We start from the raw sequence: 14,162 nt of genomic DNA on the forward strand, positions 1-14,162 counted from the left end.
AGACAGTGAATGTTGCTGAGTGGCCAAATTACCGTTTTGACTTAAATATGCATGAAAATCAATGGTAAGACTTGAAAATGGTTATCTAGCAATGATCAACACCCAATTTGACAGAGCTTGAAGGATTTTAAAAATAATAATGGGAAAATATTATGCAATCCAGGTGTGGAAAGCTCTTAGAGACTTACCCAGAAAGACTCACAGCTGTAATCACTGCCAAAGGTGATTCTAACATGTATTGACTCAGGGGTATGAATACTTATGTAAGTTAGATATTTCTGTATTTTATTTTCAATAAATTAGCAACATTTCCATTATGGGGTATTGTGTGTAGATGGTTGAGAAAAAAACAATTAATGTAATCCATTTTGAATTCAGGCTGTACCACAACAAAATGTGGAATAAGTCAAGGGGTATGAATACTTTCTGAAGGCACTGTACATCACATTTCGAACAGCAACATTGTGATATGCCCCTCAAGCACTGGTGTGATTGTTTCACATATCATGCTTAGTTGATTAGCCTACAGACACAGTCAAATTGAGTCTAGTTCTAGTCAAGGGTTGAATTAATGAAAGAGATTCTCCGGTACTTTTGTATAATTTTTAGCATGTCGTTTTGAAAGTAGAGCTCATGAGCCAAAAGTGGTCCCCGAAAATTGCATACTACATCACATATGTGCAGATATGTGCACCATGTAATTGCTCTCTCTCTCTCTCGCTCGACTGTGTGTGCATCTCTCTCTAGCTGTCACTCAAATGGCGAGGGGCTGCATGCTCATTGGCTAGAACTCGAATTGCTAGGGGGCTGGCGCATGTGGGGGAAAATGAATGGAAAATGGCGCAGCACAGCTTCCAGAAAAACAGTTGGTTTCAAACTCTGGATTTCGTGGCTAATTGAGGTAAGACAGTAATTCTGCTCATAGATTATGCATGTATGAACTACACATTGACACATCCAGCCCAAAGAGGGAGGTTTAAAAAATACTTAGTAGTCACCAAAGTTCCGGAGCATGTTTTTAAGAAAATAAAAAACTAGAAATTACAGTTCATTACTTATTCAGATTCATGTCAAAATTGTGGCGCAGTGGTCTAAGGCACTGCATCGCAGTGCTAGCTGTGCCACTAGAGATCCTGGTTCGAATCCAGGCTCTGTTGTAGCCGGCCGCGACCGGGAGACCCATGGGGCGGCGCGCAATTGGCCCAGCGTCTTCCAGGGTAGGGGAGGGAATGGCCGGCAGGGATGTAGCTCAGTTGATAGAGCATGGCGTTTGCAACGCCAGGGTTGTGGGTTCGATTCCCACAGGGGGTATGAACAAATAAATAATGTATGCATTAACTGTAAGTCGCTCTGGATAAGAGCGTCTGCTAAATGACTAAAATGTAAATGTAAAATGTATTCCTTACTTGAATGAAATGTAATAGTAAATTCTGGCATCCTTTTAAAACTGTTATGTGATTAAATGTGTATCTCTGTCCCCTGTTTTGGTCGCTTGGGAATGTGATTCACTAGTCCATTCAGGAAATAATCTTATTTAACTCTGTTAACTCTGTTAATGGAATTCCACTGTGGGTTGTGTCCAAACCACTCACAAAATGTTTTTGCTCTGACAAATTAAATTGGCTTTATTGCAGAAAACGAGAGATAAGATCGACACAAAGACAAAGACACAGAAATTACAACAAATCCAACTACACACACACACACACACACACACACACACACACACACACACACACACACACACACACACACACACACACACACACACACACACACACACACACACACACACACACACACACACACACACACACACACACACACACACACACACATTTGGAGAGAGAGAGAGAGATTAGTTCAGTGACTGACATAACAATTCCAGGAAGCAGAGTGGAGTCTCCACAGCAAGGCAGATACGGGGACATATGGGTTGATGTAATGAAAAGCAGAACTTTCTCAATGAAGAGCTGTGTGACCCTTCAACTCCCCAAGGCTACCCTGGCTGCAACCCTGCGTGCACTGGCAGAGTTCCTATGGAAACCACACACTAAACATATGCGCTCACTATAAAATGAAGTGCACATACACACACATACTTTCAACATCCTCCTATTGAACCCCTACATTCTCTGTAACTCTATTTGGATATTTTTTGAAAGGGCAGTCCTTCTTGTGTAACATTGACCAGATGTCTGGTGTTATTACTAGAGACCTCATTTATAAGGTACACAGTAAGATAGAGTATATATACAGTGGCTTGCGAAAGTATTCACCACCCTTGGCATTTTTCCTATTTTGTTGCCATACAACCTGGAATTAAAATGGATTTTTTGGGGGTTTGTATCATTTGATTTACACAACATGCCTACCACTTTGAAGATGCAAACTATTTTTTATTGTGACACAAACAAGAAATAAGACAAAAAAACAGAAAACTTGAGCGTGCATAACAATTCACCCCCCCAATGTCAATACTTTGTAGAGCCACCTTTTGCAGCAATTACAGCTGCAAGTCTCTTGGGGTATGTCTCTATAAGCTTGGCACATCTAGCCACTGGGATTTTTGCCCATTCTTCAAGGCAAAACTGCTCCAGCTCCTTCAAGTTGGATGGGTTCCGCTGGTGTACAGCAATCTTTAAATCATACCACAGATTCTCAATTGGATTGAGGTCTGTGCTTTGACTAGGCCATTCCAAGACGTTTAAATGTTTCCCCTTAAACCACTCGAGTATTGCTTTAGCAATATGCTTAGGGTCATTGTCCTGCTGGAAGGTGAACCTCCGTCCCAGTCTCAAATCTCTGGAAGACTGAAACAGGTTTCCCTCAAAAACATCCCCACAGCATGATGCTGCCACCACCATGCTTCACTGTGGGGATGGTGTTCTCGGGGTGATGAGAGGTGTTGGGTTTGCGCCAGACATAGCGTTTTCCTTGATGGCCAAAAAGCTCAATTTTAGTCTTGTTTGACCAGAGTACCTTCTTCCATATGTTTGGGGAGTCTCCCACATGCCTTTTGGCGAACACCAAACGTGTTTCATTTTTTTCTTTAAGCAATGGCTTTTTTCTGGCCACTCTTCTGTAAATCCCAGCTCTGTGGAGTGTATGGCTTAAAGTGGTCCTATGAACAGATACTCCAATCCCCGCTATGGAGCTTTGCAGCTCCTTCAGGGTTATCTTTGGTCTCTTTATTGCCTCTCTGATTAATGCCCTCCTTGCCTGGTCTGTGGGTTTTGGTGGATGGCCCTCTCTTGGCAGGTTTGTTGTGGTGCCATATTCTTTCCATTTTTTTAATTTTAATGGTGCTCCGTGGGATGTTCAAAGTTTCGGATATTTTTTTATAACCCAACCCTGATCTGTACTTCTCCACAACTTTGTCCCTGACCTGTTTGGAGAGCTCCTTGGTCTTCATGGTGCCGCTTGCTTGGTGGTGCCCCTTACTTAGTGGTGTTGCAGACTCTGGGGCCTTTCAGAACAGGTGTATATATACTGAGATCATGTGACACTTAGATCGCACACAGGTGGACTTTATTTAACTAATTATGTGACTTCTGAAGGTAATTGGTTGCACCAGATCTTATTTAGGGGCTTCATAGCAAAGGGGGTGAATACATATGCACGCACCACTTTTCCGTTATTTATTTTATAGAATTTTTTTAAACAAGTTATTTTTTTCATTTCACTTCACCAATTTGGACTATTTTGTGTATCCATTACATGAAATCCAAATAAAAATCAATTTAAATTACAGGTTGTAATGCAACAAAATAGGAAAGACGCCAAGGGGGATGAATGCTTTTGCAAGGCACTGTATATACAGTACAAGTCAAAATTTGGACACACCTACTCATTCCAGGGTTTTTCTTAATTGTTTACTATTTTCTACATTGTAGAATAATAGTGAAGACATCAAAACTATGAATGAACACATATTATATTATATTATTAAACAAATCAAAATATATTTGTAGCCTCCCTTTGCCTTTATGACAGCTTTGAACGTTTCTTCAAGTGCAGTCGCAAAAACCATCATGCGCTATGATGAAACTAGCTCTCATGAGGACCACCACAAGAAAGGAAGACCCAGAGTTACCTCTGCTGCAGAGGATAAGTTCATTAGAGTTACCAGCCTCAGAAATGGCAGCCCAAATAAATGCTTCACAGAGTTCAAGTCACAGACACATCTCAACATCAACTGTTCAGAGGGGACTGTGTGAATCAGGCCTTCATGGTCGAATTGCTGCAACAACAAAAAAAACACTACTAAAGGACACCAATAAGAAGAAGAAACTTGCTTGGGCCAATAAACACGAGCAATGTACATTAGACAGGTGGAAATCTGTCCTTTGGTGTGATGAGTCCAAATTTGAGATACTTGGTTCCAACCGCCGTGTCTTTGTGAGATGCAGAGTAGGTGAACGGATGATCTCTGCATGTGTGGTTCCCACCGTGAAGCATAGAGGAGAAGGTGTGATGGTGTGGGGTGCTTTGCTGGTGACACTGTCTATGATTTATTTAGAGATGGTTTGGGATGAGTTGGACCACAGAGTGAAGGAAAAGAAGCCAACAAGTGCTCAGCAAAGCTGTCATCAAGGCAAAGGGTGGCTACTTTGAATAATCTAAAATCTAAAATATATTTTGATTTGTTTAACACTTTTTTGGTTTCTACATGATTCCATATGTGTTATGTCATAGTTTTGATGTCTTCTACAATGTAGAAAATAAGTAGAAAAACAAAGTAGAAAAACCCTTGAATGAGTAGCTGTGTCCAAACTTTTGACTGGTACTGTACATATATACAGTATATCAGAAACTCAAGCACACCTTTCTTATGATTGATTTCTAAGCGCCTAAATACAATCCCCCAAAGCACTTGATTAATAGTTACCCAAAAGGTATGCAAGACATGAAGAATTGAGGAAAACCACACTATCTTAGGATAACACCTAGAGTGATAACAGCAAAAGTGTTCATGAGATTCTACGTCATCAATTAATATGCCATTTAGCAGAGGCTTTATTCCAAAGCGACTTACAGTCATGCATGCATACATTATTATTATTATTTTAAATTTTTTGTGTATGGGTGGTCCCGGGGATCGAACCCACTACCTTGGCGTTACAAGCGCCGTGCTCTACCAGCTGAGCTACAGAGGACCACATGACAGAGGACCACATGACATGAACTTGACCTCACTCCTTGGCAGAGGGAACCATATAAAAGGCTGCTTTATAGAAAAAGATGGGTTTACAGTAACAAGTCCTGCTGCTCTTCCAAAGGCTTCCAATGACCTTCTAAAATGTCCACTCTAAGACTAATAACAAGTAGACTAGAATCATGGCCAAGTTATGCATTTACATCCACTCCAGAAGATGCAATATGCTGCATGTCGTTTGGATCAGTTACAGTATGTGGTTTTCCTTTTGGTCTTCTCATTATCATAATGTGCATAATAACTACCCGCCCGTGTGTTTTTACAACTCAAAAAGTCATTGTGAAACAGAAAGTTTGGCAGGAATTTAATGACATTTGAGCTTTAATGAGTTACTGGACCATAGCTCTGGCAGGCAAGACATAGTGCTATAGTACATACTATATCATGATAAAATGACTGTAATGGCAACTAAAATCATGAAATTATAACTTTCTTTACATTTGGTTTTGTCACGATGTGTTCATTTCCCCTTTTATTTTCCTTAGCTGTTCATCAAAGACCATCTACTGTAAATCAACACAAACAGGAATGCTTTTTTTTTTTGCTTACTGCATCTCTGGTCCTTAAGCACCCTTAATGATTTTTTAAAATTGTATTTTAGTGTTCAAATTTCATTTTCATCATTCTCTAATATATTTTACTTTTATTTCTCAAGCTACACTAATTGTAATTACAGTACTAATCTGAAATGTAACACAACATTAGTTATCACTGAAGCTAATCATGGAATCTCCTTCACCACTCTGCCAAATATTTGTAGTTGACAAGACTTCTGGTTAGTTGGAGGGATGCCATTAGAGTTTACAGGCATCATTATTATGTCTGTTGCTCAAACAAAGGAAATAATTTCTGCATCATGGTGGCTTTCTAGTGAGCGGATAAAGAGAAAAACTCTTCACAGGAAGTAGAATGGTGAACTCCGGGCTTCCAGACAGAAAATCATCTGTTTGTCATCTCAGAGAAATGGAGAAGAGAGAGAGTGAAATATAATAATATGCAGACCAGCAATATCTTACCCCAAACTTCCCTTTTCAGTGGGAGTCTAGGAGGTGGACACATCCTATTTTCATCAGACAAAATTACAGGTCATGTTGCCTTCTTGACTGATTATTCCTACTGTCAGAACAAAATGTTAAAGGTCATATCCCCTCATCAGCCAATCGCAGTCGCTCTTCATCATATCTATTGATTTTCTCGTGTTCAGTTAATGACTATTTCAAGATTGAAAGGGGAACTTTTCTCTCTAGGGTCCTTGAAATATTGCCAGATACTTTTACGTCCATGTCTGTCCCCTCCCATGCCTACATTTATGGTCATTATCCTTTGGCCTCTGTGATGGGGAACCCCATATTTTATTATCAACAAAATTCCCTTTGACCCTAACCCCAACTAATTGATACCAACTGTTTAGAGCCATTCTCTTGGGAGAAAAAAAACATGTGTTGTTTATGAGTTCATTCGATACACTAAAATATACATAGTTTCAGAGTTTGAGGAAATGGATACCTCATCTAATTTCACCAACAGCGCCTTCAAGTCGGTTCCACTGAGAAAAAACATCCATCAATAGCAGTTCTCTGAAGAGAATACAGCCATGGACTAATGTTGAACAACTTCACATCACTTCACAACTCACTAGATACCTTTAAAAACATTTGCTTGATACAGTGTCTTAGCCACTGAATGTTTTACCCACTTCAAGGCTTTTTGTATGCAATGAAATAGTATAAAGTAATCCTCTGTAATCCTGATTAAATTGATACCTCACTGTAAATGGGCGGTGAACAGCTTTCTCATATCATGGACATTTAGATAATTTCCCCCGAGAGCCTAATGTAATAACCAAGTCAGTGTCAAAGGCCTGAGAAAAGCCTATTTCTGAAGCCCTATTTCAGGATATTGATTGCTGCATAGCTTAACTGAAGGCTACTCCTGCCTTTGGTCTGAGCTTTTCTTTTCCCTTGCAGTGTTCTAAGTTTACTGATGTCAAATGTGCAAAAAAGAGAACCACTGTTACAATTACATTTATGCAAAACTTTCTATAATATGACGAACATAATCATAAACCCTCTGACGGCAAGTCCACAGTGGAACAATGTTTGTATCTTTTCAATACGATCACACCACTTATGAACATGGCTCTGAGATTCACTTTAGCAGTGTGGGTGGTAAGTAACAACACATGTACAGGCAACTAGGGACCTGGAGCAATTTACATTGTTGCAGTAAAAAACTGTATTTTCTGTATTTACTTTATATAGAATTTGAAACTGACAGAGATTAATATTGAATCAACACAAAAATATAAACGCAACATGCAACAATTTCAGAGATTTTACTGAGTTACAGTTCAGAGAAGGAAATCAGTCAATTGAAATAAATTAATTAGGCCTTAATCTATGGATTTCACATGACTGGGCAGGAGCGCAGCCATAGGTGGGCCTGGGAGGGCATAGGCCCACCCATTTGGGAACCAGGTCCACCCACTTGGGAGCCAGGCCCAGCCAATCAGAATGAGTTTTTCCCAACAAAAGGGCTTTATTACAGAAAGATATACTCCTCAGCACCCCACCTCCTCCTCCTTTTTTATTATTATTTTTATTTCACCTTTATTTAACCAGGTAAGCCAGTTGAGAACAAGTTCTCATTTACAACTGCGACCTGGCCAAGATAAAGCAAAGCAGTGCGATAAAAACAACAACACAGAGTTACATATGGGGTAAAACAAAACATAAAGTCAAAATACAACAGAAAATATATATACAGTGTGTGCAAATGTAGCAAGTTATGGAGGTAAGGCAATAAATAGGCCATAGTGCAAAATATTTACAATTAGTATTAACACTGGAATGATAGATGTGCAAGAGATGATGTGCAAATAGAGATATTGGGGTGCAAATGAGCAAAATAAATAACAATATGGGGATGAGGTAGTTGGGTGGGCTAATTTCAGATGGGCTGTGTACAGGTGCAGTGATCGGTAAGGTGCTCTGACAACTGATGCTTAAAGTTAGTGAGGGAGATAAGAGTCTCCAGCTTCAGAGATTTTTGCAATTCGTTCCAGTCATTGGCAGCAGAGAACTGGAAGGAATGGCGGCCAAAGGAGATGTTGGCTTTGGGATGACCAGTGAGATATACCTGCTGGAGCGCATACTACGGGTGGGTGTTGCTATGGTGACCAATGAGCTAAGATAAGGCAGGGATTTTCCTAGCAGTGATTTATAGATGGCCTGGAGCCAGTGGGTTTGGCGACGAATATGTAGTGAGGACCAGCCAACAAGAGCATACAGGTCAATTTTTTTTGGTGACAAAACGGATGGCACTGTGATAGACTACATCCAATTTGCTGAGTAGAGTGTTGGAGGCTATTTTGTAAATGACATCGCCGAAGTCAAGGATCGGTAGGATAGTCAGTTTTACGAGGGCATGTTTGGCAGCATGAGTGAAGGAGGCTTTGTTGTGAAATAGGAAGCCGATTCTAGATTTAACTTTGGATTGGAGATGCTTAATGTGAGTCTGGAAGGAGAGTTTACAGTCTAACCAGACACCTAGGTATTTGTAGTTGTCCACATACTCTAGGTCAGACCTGTCGAGAGTAGTGATTCTAGTCGGGTGGGCGGGTGCCAGCAGCGTTCGATTGAAGATCATGCATTTAGTTTTACTAGTGTTTAAGAGCAGTTGGAGGCTGCTGAAGGAGTGTTGTATGGCATTGAAGCTCGTTTGGAGGTTTGTTAACACAGTGTCCAATGAAGGGCCAGATGTATACAAAATGGTGTCGTCTGCGTAGAGGTGGATCTGAGAGTCACCAGCAGCAAGAGCGACATCATTGATATACACAGAGAAAAGAGTCGGCCCAAGAATTGAACCCTGTGGCACTTCATAGAGACTGCCATAGGTCCAGACAACAGGCCCTCCGATTTGACACATTGAACTCTATCTGAGAAGTAGTTGGTGAACCAGGCGAGGCAGTCATTTGAGAAACCAAGGCTATTTAGTCTGCCAATAAGAATGCGGTGGTTGACAGAGTCGAAAGCATTGGCCAGGTCGATGAAGACGGCTGCACAGTACTGTCTACTATCGATGGCGGTTATAATATCGTTTAGGACCTTGAGCGTGGCTGAGGTGCACCCATGACCAGCTCGGAAACCGGATTGCATAGCGGAGAAGGTACGGTGGGATTCGAAATGGCCGGTGATCTGTTTGTTAACTTGGCTTTCAAAAACGTTCGAAAGGCAGGGCAGGATGGATATAGGTCTGTAACAGTTTGGATCTAGTGTCACCCCCTTTGAAGAGGGGGATGACCGCGGCAGCTTTCCAATCTCTGGGGATCTCAGACGTTACGAAAGAGAGGTTGAACAGGCTAGTAATAGGGGTTGCGACAATTTTGGCGGCTAGTTTTAGAAAGAAAGGGTCCAGATTGTCTAGCCCAGATGATTTGTAGGGGTCCAGATTTTGCAGCTCTTTTAGAACATCAGCTGTCTGAATTTGTGTGAAGGAGAAGCAGGGGGGGGGCTTGGGCAAGCTGCAGCGGAAGGTGCAGAGCTGGTGGCCGGGTAGTGATAGCCAGGTGGAAAGCATGGCCAGCCGTAGCAAAATACTTGTTGAAATTCTCGATTATTGTAGATTTATCAGTGGTGATAGTGTTTCCTAGCCTCAGTGCAGTGGGCAGCTGGGAGGGGGTGCTCTTATTCTCCATGGACTTTACAGTGTCCCAAAACCTTTTGGAGTTAGTGCTACAGGATGCAAATTTCTGTTTGAAAAAGCTAGCCTTTGCTTTCCTAACTTCCCTGAAAAGTTGCATATCGCGGGGGCTATTCGATGCTAATGCATTACGCCACAGGATGTTTTTGTGCTGGTCAAGGGCAGTCAAGTCTGAGGAAAACCAGGGGCTATATCTGTTCTTGAATGGGGCATGTTTATTTAAGATTGAGAGGAAATTACTTTTAAAGAACAACCAGGCATCCTCTACTGACGGAATGAGATCGATATCCATCCAGGATACCTGTGCCAGGTCAATTAGGAAGGTCTGCTCGCTAAAGTGTTTTAGGGAGCGTTTGACAGTGATGAGGGGTGGTCGTTTGACCGCGGACCTGTTGTGAGGCCGGTTGGATGTACTGCCAAGTTCTCTAAAATGACGTTGGAGGCGGCTTATGGTCAAGAAATTAACATTCAATTATCTGGCAACAGCTTTGTTGGACATTCCTTCAGTCAGCATGCCAATTGCACGCTCCCTCAAAACTTGAGACATCTGCGGCATTGTGTTGTGTGACAAACATGTTAGAGTGGTCTTTTATTGTCCCCAGCACAAGGTGTTTAATCAGCTTCTTGATATGCCACACCTGTCAGGTGGATGGATTACCTTGGCAAAGGAGAAATTCTCACTAACAGGGATGTAAACAAATGTGTGCACAAAATATGAGAGAAATAAGCTTTTTGTGCGTATGGAACATTTCTGGGATCTTTTATTTCAGCTCATGAAAAATGGGACCAACACTTTACATTTTTGTTCAGTATACATAACGGCTAGGAGAGAGGACTGAGCTGGATGAAGAAGAATGAGGAGTGTGGTCAAGCTTTGTTCATCTACAGTACATGGAGGACCTGGCAGAGACTGTTTTATGGTATTCTTTGGATTGCCTCCATCCTAAGATGTGGTTTAGGGTGTGGTTGACTATGGGGCTGGAGTAAGGGTCTGACCAAATTTAACTCCTGGTGGGTTTATCATATAAACATAGACAATGAGAAGACAAAGCTGAAAGATATACTGTACACTGAGTATATAAAACATTAATAACACATCTGCCACGCTGATCCTCAACACGGGGGCCCCTCAGGGGTGCGTGCTCAGTCCCCTCCTGTACTCCCTGTTCACCCATGACTGCATGGCCAGGCATGACTCCAACACCATCATGAAGTTTGCCGACGACACAACAGTGGTAGGCCTGATCACCGACAACGATGAGACAGCCTATAGGGAGGAGGTCAGAGACCTGGCCGTGTGGTGCCAGGATAACAACCTCTCCCTCAATGTGACCAAGACAAAGGAGATGATTGTCGACTACAGGAAAAAAAAGAGGACTGAGCACGCCCCCATTCTCATCGACAGGGATGTAGTGGAACAGGTTGAGAGCTTCAAGTTCCTTGGTGTCCACATCACCAACGAACTATCATGGTCCAAACACACCAAGACAGTCGTGAAGAGGGAACGACAAAGCCTATTCCCCCTCAGGAGACTGAAAATATTTGGCATGGGTCCTCAGATCCTCAAAAGATTATACAGCTGCATCATTGAGAGCATCCTGACTGGTTGCATCACCGCCTGGTATGGCAACTGCTCGGCCTCCGACCGCAAGGCACTACAGAGGGTAGTGCGTACGGCCCAGTACATCACTGGGGCCAAGCTTCCTGCCATCCAGGACCTCTATACCAGGCAGTGTCAGATGAAGGCCCTCAAAATTCTCAAAATTGTCAAAGACTCCAGCCACCCTAGTCATAGACTGTTCTCTGTGCTACCGCACGGCAAGCGGTACCGGAGCGCCAAGTCTAGATCCAAAAGACTTCTCAACAGCTTCTACCCCCAAGCCATAAGGCTCCTGAACAGCTAATCATGGCTACCTGGACTATTTGCACTTTTTTGTTGTTTTATTTTACTTTTTTATAAAAAAAATAAATGCATTGTTGGTTAAGGGCTGTAAGTAAGCATTTCACGGTAATGTCTACACGTGTTGTATTCGGCGCATGTGGCAAATAAAATTGGATTGGATTTGATTTGATTTGATTAAGAACACCTGCTCTTTCCATGACATACTCTACACTGACCAGGTGAATCCAGTTGAAATCTATAATCCCTTATTGATGTCACTTGTTAAATCCACTTCAAATCAGTGTAGATGAAGGGGAGGAGACAGGCTAAAGAAGGATTTTTAATCCTTGAGACAATTGAGACATGGATTGTGTATGTGTGCCATTCAGAAGGTGAATGGGCAAGACAACATATTTAAGTGCCTTTGAACAGGGTATGGTAGTAGGTGCCAGGCTCTCCGGTTTGTCCTAAGAACTGCAACGCTGCTGGGTTTTTCACACTCAACAGTTTCCTATGTGTATCAAGAAAGGTCCACCACCCAAAGGACATCCAGCCAACTTGGCACAACTGTGGGAAGCATTGGAGCCATCATCCTTGTGGAACAGGGACACCTTGTAGAGTTCATGCCCTGACGAATTGAGGCTGTTCTGAGAGCAAAAGGGGGGGGGGGGGGGGCAATGCAATATTAGGAAGGTGTTCCTAACATTTGAATACTCAGTGTACACCTGAATAACTTGACTTTTAAGAACATGGCAACTATTTGAGTTAAATTCATGGCTAAAATAGACTTGTTTTGTGTAGAAAATATCCAATATGTGTCAAGTAATCACTTAAACATGACAAATGAATTGCTAATGCTAAATTACATGGTTAAAATGGTTTTGGTCACCACCCACTGCATGTGAACTTGATGAGTGTCTGAAAACCTACATTACAGTACACAATTAGCTATGAAATCTTGTATGTCTCAATTCCACATCTAAAATGTTTCTAGAGAGAAACATTAATTGAAAACAGCTGTTTGTGACTAAACTCAGCATCTGGAACTGATGTAGTTCTGGTCTATCACAGCCAAACAATAAAAATATCTCTCGACAACATTGTAAAAACAGCATTTACTATCCTAAGAAGGGGTACTATAGCATACACAGCACTATGCACACAGTATTACTGTATAGAGTAATACAGAATAAGATAACACATCTGGTAAGTGAAAGCCTTACAGTGAGGGAAAAAAGTATTTGATCCCCTGCTGATTTTGTATGTTTGCCCACTGACAAAGACATGATCAGTCTATAATTTTAATGGTAGGTTTATTTGAACAGTGAGAGACAGAATAACAACAAAAAAATCCAGAAAGATGCATGTCAAAAATGTTATAAATTGATTTGCATTATAATGAGGGAAATAAGTACTTGACCCCATCTCAATCAGAAAGATTTCTGGCTCCCAGGTGTCTTTTATACAGGTAATGAGCTGAGATTAGGAGCACACTCTTAAAGGGAGTGCTCCTAAACTCAGTTTGTTACCTGTATAAAAGACACCTGTCCACAGAAGCAATCAATCAATCAGATTCCAAACTCTCCACCATGGCCAAGACCAAAGAGCTCTCCAAGGATGTCAGGGACAAGATTGTAGACCAACACAAGGCTGGAATGGGCTACAAGACCATCGGCAAGCAGCTTGGTGAGAAAGAACAGTTGGCGCGATTATTCACAAATGGAAGAAACACAAAATAACTGTCAATCTCCCTCGGCCTGGGGCTCCATGCAAGATCTCACCTCGTGGAGTTGCAATGATCATGAGAACGGTGAGGAATCAGCCCAGAACTACATGGGAGGATCTTGTCAATGATCTCAAGGCAGCTGGGACCATAGTCACCAAGAAAACAATTGGTAACACAATACGCCGTGAAGGACTGAAATCCTGCAGCGCCCGCAAGGTCCCCCTGCTCAAGAAAGCACATATACAGGCCCGTCTGAAGTTTGCCAATGAACATCTGAATGATTCAGAGGAGAACTGGGTGAAAGTGTTGTGGTCAGATGAGACCAAAATCGAGCTTTTGGCATCAACTCAACTCGCCGTGTTTGGAGGAGGAGGAATGCTGCCTATGACCCCAAGAACACCATCCCCACCGTCAAACATGGAGGTATGTTTTGGGGGTGTTTTTCTGCTAAGGGGACAGGACAACTTCACCGCATCAAAGGGACGATGGACGGGGCCATGTACCGTCAAATCTTGGGTGAGAACCTCCTTCCCTCAGCCAGAGCATTGAAAATGGGTCGTGGATGGGTATTCCAGCATGACAATGACCCAAAACACACGGCCAAGGCAACAAAGGAGTGGCTCAAGAAGAAGTAC

The sequence above is a fragment of the Coregonus lavaretus genome, assembly GCF_964263955.1.
Source record: "Coregonus lavaretus genome assembly, chromosome: 1".
Lineage (NCBI taxonomy): Eukaryota > Metazoa > Chordata > Actinopteri > Salmoniformes > Salmonidae > Coregonus > Coregonus lavaretus.